This window comes from Giraffa tippelskirchi, chromosome 4 (genome assembly GCF_054371585.1).
Source record: "Giraffa tippelskirchi isolate mGirTip1 chromosome 4, T2T-mGirTip1v1.2.pri, whole genome shotgun sequence".
NCBI lineage: Eukaryota > Metazoa > Chordata > Mammalia > Artiodactyla > Giraffidae > Giraffa > Giraffa tippelskirchi.
Window position 1 is genome coordinate 177,912,814 of NC_137278.1, and position 15,328 is coordinate 177,928,141.

The 15,328-nt window shown below is 41.5% G+C and overlaps 1 protein-coding gene across 4 annotated transcripts in view; it reads right to left on the reverse strand.

The window, feature by feature from the left end:
* The window catches only part of SMCO2 (single-pass membrane protein with coiled-coil domains 2), an 82,486-nt gene that overhangs the window by 46,811 nt on the left and 20,347 nt on the right, over window positions 1-15,328 (reverse strand). The window lies entirely within an intron of this gene.

The window sequence follows — 15,328 nt, forward strand, 5'->3', positions numbered from 1 at the left end:
GAAAGTGGAGCCGGTGGCTCTGGTCTGGAAACCCCTATAGGAATGGCTGGAGATTGAGACCCAGATAGCCAGGCATTCTTCAAGCCAACTGGGTCATTCCCTTCTTTTGCTTTGAGGATAAGACTGCCCTTTTGAGAGGCTGAGGTTCTACTGTAGAACAGATAGAAATATGTAGCCAGAGAAATGGAATTACAACATGCAAAGAGGGGAGTGAGACATATATGTGTTACCAGTGGATTACTCAGTGGGTTTATATCAGGGGTTTAACTTTCCCCCCTTTTCAGAGGACCAGATGAGAACTAATTCTGTATAAATCCTCTGGTGTTATATTTAACTCAATCAAAGGCACAATAGAAGTTTAAACCAAATCTGCAGAAAAAGTGTCCAGGAAGGCAAAGCAAGGAGAGGAGCTTCATTACTCCCTTTTGTCAGGCTTTTAATCCAAACTCAGAAAGTAGTTTCCAGTTGTCTTTGTGGTTTTCAGAGAAACAGAAGCAACAGTGTATATATGTGTATATTCTGTATGTACTAAGTTATACCACTGGCTTTCTTGGGGCTCCAGCTTGCAAATGGCAGCTTTTGGGGCTTCTTATCATCCATAATTGCAGGGTCAATTCCCCAAAATGAATCTTAGGCTGCAAGTTAGAGCCCCAGGAAACCAGTGGTATAATTCAGTCTGTGTCCAAAGGCCTGAAAACTAAGGGAGTCGATGGTTTAAATCTAAGTCCAAGGGTAAGAGATAATATATCCAATGAGTCAGGAAAAGGGAGGGGGCAAATTCCTGCTTCTTCTTGCCTTTTGCTCTGTTCATGTCCTCAATGGACTGGATGATGCTCAGTTAAACTGAGAAGGGCCACCTATTTTATTGGGCTCCCATGGTGGTTCAGTGGTAAAGAATCTACCTGCCGATGCAGGAGAGATCGGTTCAATCCCTGGGTCAGAAAGATCACCTGGAGAAGAAAATGGCAACCCGCTCCATTATTCTTGCTTGGGAAATCCCATGGACAGAGGAGCCTAGTGGACTTTGGTCCCTGCAGTCTGTAAGAGTTGGACACGACTTAGTGACTAAACAACAACAACCTACTTTATTAAATCCACTGATTCAGATAATAACCTGAATCAGCTTGTTCTGTTCATTATTTGCCCAGAAGTATAGGCGAGATGATGGACTATTTTGTCCCTTATACACAGATAACTAAAACATAAAATGTTTGTGTATCCAAATGTTGTTTATACAGAAGACCAAAGCAAAGTATTTGGTTTATATAGAGCAGTTCAAACAAACATCTTTAAGACATTTGTGGTGGGACTTCCCTGGCAGTCCAGTGGTTAAGATTTTGCCTTCCAATGCAGAAAGAAGTGAAGTCACTCAATCGTGTCTGACTCTTTGTGACCCCATGGACTGTATAGCCTACCAGGCTCCTCTGTCCATGGGATTTTCCAGGCAAGGGTACTGGAGTAGGTTGCCATTTCTTTCTCCAGGGGATCTTCCCAACCCAGGGATCGAACCTGGGCCTCCCACATTGCAGGCAGACGCTTTACCATCTGAGCCACCAGGGAAGCTTTCCAATGCAGAGGGTGTGGGTTCTATCCCTGTTCAGGGAGCTAAGATCCCATGTGCTTCGAAGCCAAAAAACCAAAGCATAAAACAGAAGCAATATTGTAACAAATTCAATGAAGACTTTAAAAAATGATCCACATCAAAAAAATCTTAAAAAAAAAAGATATTCGTGGTATTTCTAGTAACTCAAGCATTATACTCAGCTCTTGATTATGGAAGGGGGGTGGAGGTGATGTGATCTGTAACAAAATGGTCTTCAGGTTATCCAGGCTCGGAATAGACTTCAGGAGAAAGTGGCTTTAGGTCAAGTAATGCAGTTTTCTGACCCATGCGAAACCCGTAGAATGGGCAGGATTGGGATAGCCTTACAGCCAACATATAGTCAAGTCTGCAGTAGACAGAAAATCCCCCTACCTTGCCTTCTCTCTCCTCTTTCAAATCCTCTTAGTCCTTTTAACCCTTTGATTCTGATGTTGATAACTTTACTCTTCTCTCCTTATTAGCTCAACTGTTAGATGAAGCTATGGAGGAGATTGAAAGGATTTGCATCCACTGGTTGGAGGGTGGAGGATGTTAGCATGACCTCAGGGTGAATTATCAAAAAGACCTTTCTCAGTGCAAGTTTTAACTTCCAGATTATTCTGCTTAAAGATCATTTGTTTGCTACCCCACATTGAATTATTAATACATTATGAACAGTTCCCTTATTTACTTTTATTTAGGACTTGGGGAATAAAAATGGGGAGAGAGGATTAAAACAATTTAATCACAGGAGTCCCAGAGCCTGGTTGAGAACCCTTGCCTAGGTCCTTAAAACCAACTTGTCTTGTGGCCCACATTTGAGTTTTCTCATTCTGACACAAAGCAGAGAAAAACATTGATTTCAGGTCAATTCTTGTTTTTACTGATTTGTTTTTGCTTTTATACAATGGGGAGAAAAACAGAAAGAAAAATAGTATTAAATTCAGTATGGCCATTCTTTCCATACCAAGGAGTAGTATTCTACTAAACTGAGTCTGCCAACTTGGGAGAACAAATAGAGAAGACTTAACCTATTCATTGCGCAACAGACCCAGGGGGCCTTGTGTTCTTGATTTATATCTACATGATCATTAATTCTGACAACTTTATAGGGTAGTTGATGTCATTCTCATTTTACCAGTGAGTAACACATTCTAAAAGATGAGTGACTTGCTCAAGGTCCTACTCTAGTGTGTGGCAAAGCACTAATTTAAGCCTAAATCTCTTTAAACTGGAAAGCTGATGCTTTCTTCACTTGTTTCCAAAAGTGTTCATTTCTTGAGCAACTGCCATGTACCAGGTACTGTGCCACGTACCACGGAGAATATAAGGATGAATAAACATACAATCCTACCCCCACGGAGCTCACAGGCCTTGGGAGCTGGTGCACACAGATGCACTGTGTTAGGTGAAGATTACCATGTGGCCACAGAGGAGAGGCACCTGGCTGTTTCTAGGGCTCAGAAGCATTGATCCAGAGAAAATATGTCTGCAGGAGGTTTAAAAAGTGCTTCTCGAATTTTAATGTAAATACAAATCATTCTGGGATCTTGTTAAAGTATAGATTCTGATTCAACAGGACTGAGGTGAGGCCTGAGAGTCTGCATTTTTAAGAAGCACCCCAGAGAGTCTGAGGCGGCTAGTCCATAGATCCCACTTCTTAGCCATAAAGCTCTAAAAGGCAGGTAAGTGTTAGCTAGGTGAGAACATTTCCAGTAAAGATGCAGAGTGTGAAAAGACTCAGGGAGAAAAAGAACAAGATCAGCTGCAGGGAACCGCTGTTGATCCAGTAAGCCTGGATCATGAGCATCAAGTGTGAAGTATCCTGCCACGAGGCTGGAGATGACAGCAAAGGAGCCAGCTTGAAACACATTGTGTGGCCCTGGAAGATCGTAAAAAGCCATGTCTAATTCTGAGGACAGTGAGATGCCATTAAGTGTTTTTCACTGATGAGTTCCTTTCTTGGATTTGGGCTTTCCAAAAAGCATACTGCCTGTGGTGTGGAAGATGCAATAGAGCGGTGTTCTCAGAAAACCAAAATAAAAACAATATTAGCAACCCAACTGCATATTAGAATCACCTGGGGAGCTTTGACTACTACCATTGCCCAGTCCTCACACTGGGCAATTAAAGAGAGTCTCTAGGCAGAGCTTCTCAAAGTGTGGTCCTTGGACTAGCAGCAGCAGCTCTGAGGACCCCGTCAGAAATGCAAATTCCTAGGCTCCATCCCAGACTTAGAGAATCAGAAACTCTGAGGGTGGGCCCAGCAGTCTGAGTTTTAACAAGCCCCCTGCCTCAGGTGATTCTGAGGTAGCTAATGTTTGAGAACCATCAGATTTAGAGAGAGAAAAGTAGGGAAAGAAAGTGGGAAAGGGAGGGTACAGAGAGAGGGCATCTTCTTTACCAATTAGGAAGCAGAGAGATGATGGTGCTGTTGATCCCCACATCAATCTTATTAACCTTGTTGAGCGATGGAGAGCAGCATCTTGACAGAGTCCCAGTAGTGTCTTAAGGCAGGGAGGTTAGGATGGTGGTTAGTCATGGGGTAGACACTCGGTGGATATTTGTAAATGACATTTGGGCAGATTGGTCCAAGTTACAAACTAGGTTAGCTTCTGTGTTGTGGACTGAATTGTGTCCCATCCCAGAACTACAAGTTGAATCCTCAGCTTCCAGTATGATGGTATTTGGAGATGGGGCTTTAGGAAGTAATTAGGTTCAGATGAGGTCATGAGGGTGGAACCCTCATAATAGTATTAGCATACTTGTAAGAAAAGCATATTAAGAAGCAGAGACATTACTTAGCCAACAAACGTCCATCTAGTCAAAGCTATGGTTTTTTCAGTAGTCATGTGTGAATGTGAGAGTTGAACTATAAAGAAAGCTGAGCGCTGAAGAATTGATGCTTTTGAACTGTTGTGTTGGAGAGGACTCTTGAGTGTCCATTGGACTGCAAGGAGATCCAACCAGTCCATCTTAAAGGAAATCAGTCCTAAATATTCACTGGAAGGACTGATGCTGAAGCTGAAACTCCAATACTTTGGCCACCTGATGTGAAGAACTGACTCATTGGAAAAGACCCTGATGCTGGGAAAGATTGAAGGCAGGAGGAGAAGGGGATGACAGAGGATGAGACGGTTGGATGGCATCATGGACTCGATGGACATGAGTTTGACCAAGCTCTGGGAGGTGGTGATGGACAGGGAAGCCTGACATGCTGCGGTCCATGGAGTTGCAAAGAGTTGGACATGACTGAGCAACTGAATTGAACTGAACTGAAGAAAAGATGCCAGGGAGCTCACGTGCTCTCTCTCTTTTCCCACTACATACGTGCACATAGTGAGAAGGCACTTGTCTACAAGCCAGAAGGGAGCTCTCACCAGAAACTAAACATGTTGGCACCTCTGCCTTGGATTTCCCAGCCTTCAGAATGGTAAATTAAACAAATTTCTGTTTTTCAAGCCACCTAGTCTACAGAATTTTGCTATGGCAGCTGGCACTAAGACACTTCGGAACAGTAAGTAGTCTTGTTGGAACACTATAGTTCCTGTAGAGTTACTGTTAAAACACTTTGTGCTCTTATCTCTGAACATGTGGGTCTGAACAAGTTTTTGCTGTAACAAACTCAGCCTTGATAGCTTGTATTGCAAGTTTTGCAATTGTGGCTTCTGTTTTACTTTTGTAGTATTCTAAAATAAGGTAGTGGTATGAGTCATTGAAATTGAACTAAGATTAATATAGGATGCTCAATTATATTTGAATTTCAGATAAACAGCAAATAATTCTTTTCTATAAATATGTCCAAAACAGCATATGGGTTATATTAAAATATTATTCATTGCTTGTCTAAAATTAAAATTTAATTAATGTCCTGTATTTTTGTTTGTTAAACTGGAAACTCTAACCTATATAGAATTAATATAGATAGATGAATATTTATCAGATAGATGATGTGGTTGATCAGATGTATCAAGTGAGGGGCACAATGAGTCAATGATGCCTTACAGCTGTTTGGTTTGGAAATTGGGTGAGCCTTGTGACTATAGGAAAATAAGGGGCAGTGGAGGAAAAGCTGATTGAAGAGAAAAGGCAAAGGGATGAATTACATTTTGCACATGTTGAAATTAATAAGGTCTTTCTGGAATGTCTCAGTTCAGTTCAGCTGCTCAGTCGTGTCCAACTCTTTGCAACCCCAGGGACTGCAGAATGCCAGGCTTCCTTGTCCATCACCACCTCCTACAGCTTGGTCAAACTCATGTCCATCGTGTCTGTGATGCCATCCAACCATCTCATCCTCTGTCGTCCCCTTCTCCTCCCACTTTCAATCTTTCCCAGCATCAGAGTCTTTTCCAATGAGTCAGTTCTTCACATCAGGTGGCCAAAGTATTGGAGTTTCAGCTTCAGCATCAGTCCTTCCAATGAATATTCAGGACTTATTTCCTTTAGGATGGATTGGTTGGATCTCCTTGCAGTCCAAGGGACTCTCAAGAGTCGTCTCCAACACAACAGTTCAAAAGCATCAATTCTTCAGCGCTCAGCTTTCTTTATAGTTCAACTCTCACATCCATACATGACTACTGAAAAAGCCATAGCTTTGACTAGATGGACGTTTGTTGGCAAAGTAATGTCTCTGCTTTTTAATATGCTGTCTAGGTTGGTCATAGCTTTTCTTCCAAGGAGCAAACATCTTTGAATTTCATGGCTGCACTCACCATCTGCAGTGATTTTTGGAGCCCCAAAAGTAAAGTCTGTCACTGTTTCCATTGTTTCCCCATCTATCTGCCATGAAGTGATCAAACCAGATGCCATGATTTTCGTTTTCTGAATGTTGAGTTTTAAGCCAACTTTTGCACTCTCCTCTTTCACTTTCATCAAGAGGTTCTTTAGTTCTTCTCTTTCTGCTATAAAGCTGGTGTCATTTGTATATCTGAGGTTATTGATATTTCTCCCAGCCTTGATGTATACAGCCTTGATGTACTCCTTTCCCGTATTGGAACCAGTTTGTTGTTCCATGTCCAGTTCTAACTGTTGCTTCTGGACCTGTGTACAGATTTCTCAGGACGCAGGTAAGGTGGTCTGGTATTCCCATCTCTTGAAGAATTTTCCACAGTTTGTTGTGATCTACACAGCCAAGGGCTTTGGCATAGTCAATAAAGCAGAAGTACACGTTTTTCTGGAACTGTCTCACTTTTTTGATGATCCAATGGATGTTGGAATTTGATCTCTGGTTCCTCTGCCTTTCTAAAACCAGCTTTAACATCTGGAAGGTCATGGTTCACGTACTGTTGAAGCCTGGCTTGGAGAATTTTGAGCATTACTTTGCTGGATGTGAGATGAGTGCAATTGTGGGGTAACTTGAACATTCTTTGACATTGCCTTTCTTTGGGATTAGAATGAAAACTGATCTTTTCTAGTCCTGTGGCCACTGCTGCGTTTTCCAAATTTGCTGACATATTGAGTGCAGCACTTTCACAGCATCATCTTCTAGGATTTGAACTAGCTCAAGTGGAATTCCATCACCTCCACTAGCTTTGTTCATAGTGATGCTTCCTAAGGCCCACTTGACTTCACATTCCAGGATGTCTTGCTCTAGGTGACTGATCACACCATTGTGGTTATCCTGGTCATGAAGATCTTTTTTTGTATAGTTCTTCTGTGTATTCTTGCCACCTCTTCTAAGTATCTTCTGCTTCTGTTAGGTCCATACCATATCTGTCCATGAAATATTCCCTTGGTATCTCTAATTTTCTTGAAGAGATCTCTAGTCTTTCCCATTCTATTATTTTCCTCTACTTCTTTGCATCAAGGCTGTATATTGTCACCCTGTTATTTAACTTCTATGCAGAATACATCATGTGAAATGCCAGGCTGGAGGAAGCACAAGCTGGAATCAAGATTGCCAGGAGAAATATCAATAACCTCAGATAAGCAGATGACACCACTCTTATGGCAGAAAGTGAAGAAGAACTAAAGAGCCTCTTGATGAAAGTGAAAGAGGAGAGTGAAAAAGTTGGCTTAAAACTCAACATTAAGAAAACTAAGATCATGGCATCTGGTCCAATCACTTCATGGCAAATAGATGGGGAAACAATGGAAACAGACTGTATTTTGGGGGGCTCCAAAATCACTGCAGATGCTGACTGCCTTCCTCAGCTTCACAGATTTTCTTCCAAGAAGCAAGCGTCTTTTAATTTCATGGCTGCAGCTTGAAGGAATTCCAGCGTTTGAATGGCCAGAGAGCTGGGAGGGAAACCAGGAGTAAAGTGTCACAGAAGCTGAGGAAGGCAGATTCAAAAAGGGGAGGGAAGGGTCTTTGGTGACAAATATTACAAAAGAAAGAAACACTAGATACAGCAAGGAGGTCGCTGGTCACCTTGATGAAACATTCAGCAAGGTGTGTGAGACAAGAAGTACTCTGGAGGTGAGTAAGTGAGGGCAGGTAGCATGGGACTGCAGGCAACCACGGAGAGTTGGGCAGAGGATGACACGGGCCTAAGGATGATTGTTTTGTTAATAAGAGTCAATAGTGTAGGTTTAAATGCCCAAGGGAAGAGGTAGAAAAGAGGAGGACGTTAAAAACAGAAGAGGAGACAGAGAGGTTTCTGAAGTGTTGGGAGAGTAGATGTGGAGTCCAGGAGAGGGGCTCTTTGGACCAAGAGGAGAAGTCCTTCTCTGTTTAGATAGGGAGGGACTGCCATGCATGTGGGTGAACAAGTGGGCTCCATGGAAGGATGTAGAGTGTGGCAGGAGCCCTGTGCACAGGCTGTCTGCCAAAGGATGTCTTTCTTCTGTGACCTGTTCATGTCAGTTGTACTCACTGAACTGGATGATGTGAAATGATAGAAGGAGATTAAAATGGTTCTTTTTATGAAAGCTAGGCTTTGGGAAAAAATACTAAAATGTGTTTCTCTTTTCCTTTTTTTTGGTTAAAGTAGGTGTGGGTAAGGCAACTTTAAATATTAGGACCAAAAAAAAAAAAATCTAGTTGGATTTTTCCACTCAGATTGCTTCACCTAAACAAATTCAAATGGGACAACACAAATGGTAAATCATAGGCATGGTTTCTGCAGAACCCCAGGTAATGGATCCCCTCAAAAAGTCCTTGATCCTGACTCAGGATATTAACAAATAGAGGCACACTTTTTAGGTTAAAAAAAAATGTTTGTTATACATGTAGCACTGTAAACGTGATTTTCTATTTGGTTTTTTCTTAGTGTTTACAATAATTCTTTCTAGTTTTCTTGACATACGATTGATGAAAACTGTATATGTTTAAGGTATACAATGTGATATTTTGATTTAGGTATACATTGTGAAATAGATGAAGTAAAACTTTATTTGGCCTGTCTGGTCACAAACTTACACAGAGTTAGCCTGAGGCTCATCCAGTAGCTCTTTCTCTCTCTGGCTTCTTTCTCTAGCCCCACCTCATTTTTTCCCTATCCCTCTCTTCTCCTGTTAGATCCATCCTGAATGTGCCCCTCAGGCTGAGGGCTGCGAAAGGACTGTTCCTGGCTCATTGTGTTGGGTAAGTGTGGTTCCATTCAGTGGATCACTCCTTACAGTAATACAACACTCTCTACCACCCCTCAACATGTTCCATTCTTCAATCTGCAGTATTAATAAGACCAAACCCAAACAACTTTTTGTGGTTGTTCATGTTGAATACCTTTCCAATGTTTGTATGAACTTCCCACTCAAGGTGAGGATAGACGAGGTAGATGGAGGTGGGTGAAGAGAAATAAGAACCCTAGGCTGCCTCACTGAGCTCATGATTGGGAGACCACGAATTTATGCAGACCAATGATTTTCCCAAATGGTATTTGTTAGCCCTAGTGTAGACGTGGGGTAAACAGAGAGCTGAATTGATCCAGAGCTGGGGACCATCAGTTAAGGGCATTGACCACTGATTAAGAGTAGGTGAAATGATAACGTTGAGGACTAGTCCAGATTTCAGTTCAGTGCAGTTCAGTTGCTCAGTCGTGTCTGACTCTTTGCGACCCCATGAACCACAGCACACCAGGCCTCCCAGAGTCCACCCAAACCCATGTCCATTGAGTCCATGATGCCATCTAACCATCTCATCTTCTGTCATCCCCTTCTCCTCCTGCCTTCAATCTTTCCCAGCATCAGGGTCTTTTCAAATGAGTCAGCTCTTCACATCAGGTGGCCAAAGTATTGGAGTTTCAGCTTCAACATCAGTCCCTCCAATGAACATCCAGGACTGATCTCCTTTAGGCTGGACTGGTTGGATCTCCTTGCAGTCCAAAGGACTCTCAAGAGTCTTCTCCAACAACACAGTTCAAAAGCATCAATTCTTTGGCACTCAGTTTTCTTTATAGTTCAACTCTCACATCCATACATGACCACTGGAAAAACCATAGTCTTGACTAGATGGACCTTTGTTGGCAAAGTAATGTCTCTGCTTTTTAATATGTGTCTAGGTTGGTCATAACTTTCCTTCCAAGGAGTAAGCGTCTTTTAATTTCATGGCTGCAGTCCCCATCTGCAGTGATTTTGAAGCCCAGAAAAATAAAGTCAGCCACTGTTTCCCCATCTATTTCCCATGAAGTGATGGGACCGGATGCCATGATCTTAGTTTTCTGAATGTTGAGCTTTAAGCCAACTTTTTCACTCTCCTCTTTCACTTTCATCAAGAGGCTCTTTAATTCTTCTTCACTTTCTGCCATAAGGGTGGTGTCATCTGCATATCTGAAGTGATTGATATTTCTCCCAGCAATCTTGATTCCAGCTTGTGCTTCCTCCAGCCCAGCGTTTCTCATGATGTACTCTGCATATAAGTTAAATAACAGGGTGACAATATACAGCCTTGAAGGAAGTAAAGACTTGGTGTGTTTTGAGAACAAGGGGAGGATGCTTGAGGGGTGAGGATAAATAAAGAAGAACAAGAGGAATCAAAGTAGTGGTGGTTTTAATTAAGATAAAGAACAGGAAGGGTAATTTTTTTTTTCCTACCCACTTTTAACATAAAAGGGGAAATGATCTCTCTAGATCAGTGGTCCTCAACTTGAGAGAAAGAGGAGCGATTTTATGCTCCTTCCTCCAAAGGACAATTGGCAACATCTAGAAACATCTTTTGGTTATCACCCTAGGGGTTGCTGGGCTTCCCAGGTGACACTAGTGGCAAAGAACCTGTCTGCCAATGCAGGAGACGTAAGAGACTTGGGTTCGATCTCTGGGTTGGGAAGGTCCCTTGGAGGAGGAAATGGCAACCCACTTTAGTATTCTTACCTGGAGAACCCCAAGGACAGAGGAGTCTGGCGGGGTATATAGTCCATGGGGTCACAAAGAGTTGGACATGACTGAAGTGACTTAGAAGTCACTCATAAGGATTGCTATTGGTATCTAGTGGGTATAGGCCAGAGGTGCTACCGAGCACCCTACACCCTTCCACGGCAAAAAATACCCCCCCTAAAATGTCAGTAGTGATAAGATACAGAAACTCTACCCTAGAGAAAATGTCATACTATGAAGTGTCTCCCTAGATGGAAACACGACCCAGGATTTTTTTTAAATGCCTGGTTAGGGAACTCAGTTTTTCAGCCCCATTTGCACTACCTTGAGGGTGAATGTGAAGGTCTATAAAAGGGGGTTAGATTTTAGAAACCCCTCAGAAGGTTGTGGCAGTGACTAGAGCCTTTAAGCTACCTACCCTGGCCTGGGTACCAGATGCAAGCTCTATATAGCAGACAGCCTCCTACAGAGGCTCAGCCACTGAGTCTGCTCCGGGGGTGGGATGTCCCTTTAATCTCTAGAGCAAAGATGCTCTCTTATTTATAAGGCTTGGAGTCAGCCTCTGCTTTTTAAAATGTCCCCTTTCTATTTATACAAGTTTGTATTGTTTTCATAGCTGGGGAATAGCTATACTATTTTCTTCTCAGGCTGGCTCAGATAATTAGTCAATTTCATAGCTATACTATACTCTTATCCTGTAATTTTTCCCTTTGATTTGTTATTTATAAACTAATCATCAAAATCTAAGGGTAAGAGAATGGATCTTTTATACCCGGTTTGTTTTCCTGAAAATGCTAGCAAATCTTTTTGTGCTCTAAAAATACAAAGACAACCTCTATACTCTCTTTTGCTACAGAGGGTGGGTCATTTCTGATTGCTCGTTAGATGTTATATTTGAAAACAGCCTCTGTATTTCGCTCAAATGTGGGGAAATTCCATGATTATCAAGATCACACAGAATGAGATGCCTCAAATAGTCTAGGTTGTTGTTCAGTCGCTCAGTCGTGTCTGACTCTTTTGTGAGCCCATGGACTACAGCCCACCACACTCTGTCTGTGGGATTTCCCAGGCAAGAATACTGGAATCGGTTGCCATTTTCTTCTCCTGGGGATATTCCCAAGCCAGGGATGGAATCCATGTCTCCTGCATTGGCAAGCAGATTCTTTACCATGGTGCCACCTGGGAAACCCAAGAGTCTAGGTAAGATGGATCAAACTAATAGCACATGCGAAATAGAGTAATAATTCTTGACCCTTAGCATGTATCAGAATCACCTGGAAAGTCTGGTAGAGCACAGATTGCCTGGCCCCATTCCTAAATCAGTTTCTAAACTAGCAGGCCTGGGGTAGGCCTGTGAGTTTGCATTCTAATAAGCTCCCAGGTGATGCTGATGTTACCTAGTACCAAATATTTAGAACCATTGTAGAGTTTAACATTTGTTTTGATGAATCTATTTCCATGTTATGTTTTAAAAGTCAGTTGTTTATAAGGTTTTGCACCATATAGTATGTTTCTCTGTTAGAAAAAGGCTGGATTTAGTTCTTTGAACAGATATTTCTGTGCATACACATATCTGAAAGTGAAAAACATTAAGCCTTAAAATGTTTTGCAAACATGCATTTTCACAGCAACTGCTGCTACAATTTTTAAGGACCAGTGTGTTTTCTGTAATCCTTGATAATGTCCAACTTTATAAATTTAATAAAATCACCAGAACTGTATCTATGTGAATACACAAAAATCTAGAGTTAAAATGAGAGTCAGATTCTAGGTAGGGGCTTGAGTGGCCATGTTTCTCATTTGTTATAAAATATCAGGTAGATATCTTATTAATAATGATATCACCCCTTTTATTTATTTATTCAATCTTTTTTTTATCATTTTGGTTTATGACAATCACTAAAAGTAGGACAGTATTTTTAAAACTTTTTACCCCTCCCATTTTTGAAATTTTCATTCCTAGTTTGAGATATGATACTCTTTTTTAAAAATTCTTGGTTTCTTGGTCATTAAAAATTAAATAGAAGGAGATCAAGATGGCAGAGTAGGAGGAACCAGAGCTCACCTTCCCCCCACAAACACTTCAAAAATACATCTACATGTGGAGCAAGTCTCACTGAAAACTAATAGGAAACTGGCAGAAAGACCCTTCTACAACCAAGACCGTGAGCAAGATCCACATGGAGTGGAACAGGAAGGTAAAGAAGCGATCACATTAGGAACTTGTGTCCTTAGGAGGGGACACAAAAGAGTAGGAGGATCACACAGGGTCGGAGATCCTCCCTGGGGAGCGAGCAGTTCAAACCACTTTATTGGGCATTCATCCCTGGGGTCCAACACTGGGAGGATGCGTCTCCTTAAGTGGTTTGAAAACCAGTAGAACTGACAGTGAGGCTGTAAGAAACCTGTTCATTCATGAAGACCACACATGCTCTGGCTTACTCCCAAAACAAGGCAGAGGAAGCGGATTGGAAGTTTCCTGTGACTACGCAACCCCTGCCCCAGCCCCAACTAAGCACCCATTCTGGCCCCGCTGTGTTCCATGGCATTGCTCAACACGAGGGTTAAGGCAGCTGGGCCGAAGCAGAGTGCACAGCTGTGGAGGATGACGCTAGCTCAGGCCTGGCACAGAATCTGAACAGGGTGAGAGCAATCAATCCTGGCACATGTGGAGGCAGCAGATTAGGAGCAATTTTGAACTGGTGTGCCAGAACCACCCCTGTGTAGGTCCCAGTTCACACTGGGTGCCCGCTCCAGCCTCCCTTGTTCCAGCACTGCTCCCCTCTGGGGCAAAGGTGCCAGTGCTGAGAGGGGAAAGACCACGCACTCAGAGAGATGACAACCAGCTCGGACTTGACCTTCAGGACTTCTCCAGAAACTTGGGACTCACCTTGCCCTTAATGGGTAGTGTTGACCACTAAGCAGAGAAGAAGCCCTGTCTTACACCTGGCTCTGGCTCTAGCCCCTTCATCTCCAGCCCCACCATCTTCCAAGGTAATTGCTACCAGCACAATCTGGGGGAAGATGTGGCTCATACTCACTTCAGATCCAGCTCTTCACCAAAGTCACTGGGCTGACACAGACTGTATAGGGACACTCCCACACAAAGGCACCCCTTCAAGACCAGGATGTGTAACTGTTTTCCCCAATTTCACAGAATAAGAGAAAGCTAAGCAAAATGAGAAGACAGAGGAATTGGTAAAATGAAAGATCAAGAAAAAAACTGAAATTAATTAATCAAAAAAATAAATAATTTCAGAGTTTAAAGCAGTAGTAATAAGAATGCTAACTGAACTAGAGAAAAGAGATGAGCACATTGAAAATTTTAATAAGGAACTAGAAAATATTTAAAAAAAAAACAAACTGAAGAATATAATAATTGAAATGAAAAACACACTAGAAGGAATTAAAAGCAGACTAGGTGATACAGAAGGACACAAGTGATCTGGAAGATAGAATAATGGAAATCACTCAATGGGAACAGCGAAAAAAAAAAAAACACCCCAAATTTTAAAAACAGAACATTTTAAGGGACTGCTGTGACAACATCAAGGATACCAACATTCACATTATAGGGGTCCCAGAAGGAGAAGAGAGAAAGGGGTCAAATGTATTTGATGAAATTATGGTTGAAAACTTCTAAACCTGTGAAAGGAAACAGATATACAGGTATAGGAAGCACAGAAACACAAAGAATCCCAAATAATATGAACACAAGCAGACCCACACCAAGACACATAATAACTAAAATGGTAAAAGTTAAAAAGAATTCTAAGAGCAGCAAGGGAAAAAACAAAGTTATATTCAAGGGAATGCCCATAAGGCTATTGGCTTACTTTTCTGCAGAAATTTTGCAGACCAGAAGGGAATTTTATGATATATTTAAAGTGCTAAACAGGAGAAATCTGCAACCTAGGATACTCTACCTGTCAAGACTGTCATTCAGAATTGAAGAAGAGATTAAAAAAAACTCAGACAAGCAAAATCTAAGAGTTCATCAACACTAAATATACCCTAAAAAGAATGGTAAAGGATCTTCTCTAAGTGGAGAAGAAAAAACTGTAACAAGAAGTAAGACTCTATAGGAAAGGGAAAACCCAGTAGTAAAGGCAAATGTGTAGTAAAAAGACTGTGGGTCAACCACTTAAATAAGCTAGTAAAAAGATTAAAAGAAAAAAAATTAAAATAAAAAAATTGTAAAAATCAACTATAAATACAATAAACAGTAAAGGGATAAACATGAAGATATAAAATACATCAAAAACACAAAACATATGGGAGGGGAGTGAAAAATGTAGATCCTTTAGAATGTGTTTGAGCTGAAATGACTACAGTTTAAAACAAGTAAATATACTTATAGTTCAATATCTATGAACCCCATGGTATCACAAATCAAAAACTAGAGAGAAAGGATATCACTAAAGAAAATCATTAAGCCACAAAAAAGAAACGAAAAGAAGAGAAAATGACAAAACCAACCAGAAAACAAGT